Source organism: Penaeus monodon, chromosome 19, assembly GCF_015228065.2.
Source record: "Penaeus monodon isolate SGIC_2016 chromosome 19, NSTDA_Pmon_1, whole genome shotgun sequence".
In the NCBI taxonomy this organism is placed as follows: domain Eukaryota; kingdom Metazoa; phylum Arthropoda; class Malacostraca; order Decapoda; family Penaeidae; genus Penaeus; species Penaeus monodon.
In genome coordinates, this window is record NC_051404.1 from 42913635 (window position 1) to 42915307 (window position 1673).

The window sequence follows — 1673 nt, forward strand, 5'->3', positions numbered from 1 at the left end:
AATTCCCTTTTGCTTTCTGTTAGTGTCATGCTTTCAACTTATTTACGTATTTACTTCTAATTTCCTACGACAAACCATATGCCAGTGTATCTCTCGACTGTGTATGTTACAATATTGCTGCTTGATAATGCATGAAGGTCAACATTACTGTCATGCAGTCAGTAAGGCGTCAGGCGTGTGAATGAGTCAACACACCTTTTCCTTAGAATAATATACTGAACATATCTTCTACATCAACAGCAACATACATTTTTGTTAATAACCTGCATAAACATTGCCAATCATTATTATCATTTAGTTTTCATTAAACGTAATATTTTTACTGTCTTAAAACATGACCTTTTGGTGTTCATCTTTACTTCTTGGAAGAAGAGAATGGGCGATTTATCATACCGGAGGCTGATGGTGAAGACATAAACAAATATCGGTATTAATGTTACATTTAGTCCCTGTAACAGCCAGCGGATACAGAACGGAGAAGCTGCGATAAGGTCTTCTGAGATTGCTTGATTTACTTAACAATGGTTCCTTGTTTTCTGTGCTTTATAGGTGTTCTAGTTGTTTTTCGCTACCTAGTTATGTTTTTGAATATCCTTTGGAGGAAAGTATCACAGCGAGGTAGCCGAAGATCATTATAGAAAGAAAAAAGTAAGATGTTAGTTATTGACCATAGATTAAGAGAAGATTTTAACGAAAAACTAACATTAAACTATCGATTAAACTTCTCTTCATGCCTAAGTATTGATCAACTTCTAACTATTCATTTCTAACTATTGATCAACTTCTAACTACCAACTTCCAACTATCGGAAAGGAGGCTGAGATTGGTTCCCAGGTTTTCGTTAATGAATGCAAGTATTGATCAGCATATTTTGCCAAATGAAAGGTTGCCGATGACCGGGCCTTCTATTCAGATGCAGACGAACGCGGAGAAGAAGCAAGGAAAGAAATCTCGAGAAGAAATGAGGGCGAAAGAAGTCGGTTCATCAGCCTTCCTCATTGTTTTTGTCTGTGAAATGCAAATGGCTTGAAGGAATAACGTATGGGTTTTCTGTGCTGATGAAACACATAGCTTGTTGTTAATCACTTTCACCAATGAATAGTGTAGATGAGCTATGCTTCTTTGACTGAGTTGTGGTTCTAAAACTTATTACAATTCTAAGCCAGGTAGTCTTTAGTCTTGCCTTAATATCTCCAAACAGTATCAATTCGGAGTCTTGGGTATATAAAAAGATGGCAAGGGCTAACTCTTTTGACTCGATTTAGCTGTATTAAATTTCCTTTAACCCATTATAAATAGACCATTAAGACCTGCGGTGAAAGGGGGTTATAAAATGTAGATCTACTGAATAATTTGAAATAATACGTTTTAACCCTATAGCTCTTTGAGTAAACAACGGATTTTGTATCAGGCCTTAAAGGTTACACCTTGGCAAGAAATATGCATATCAATTTAAAGTCTATAGTGCATATGCCTTTGTATGTCTCTTCATAGAATAAACTGTGTCAAAAAATGTGTATTTGAAGATAATAACCAAAGAGAACAATTTATTAAAATTAGCAGAATTAATCTGTTTTTCAAAGCCTTGTTTTTCCTTTTTATAGGTTGACTTGGAATTTAGCTTGAGGGCATGACTGGTTATTGTTCTTGACTATCCAATGATGTATTTCAAA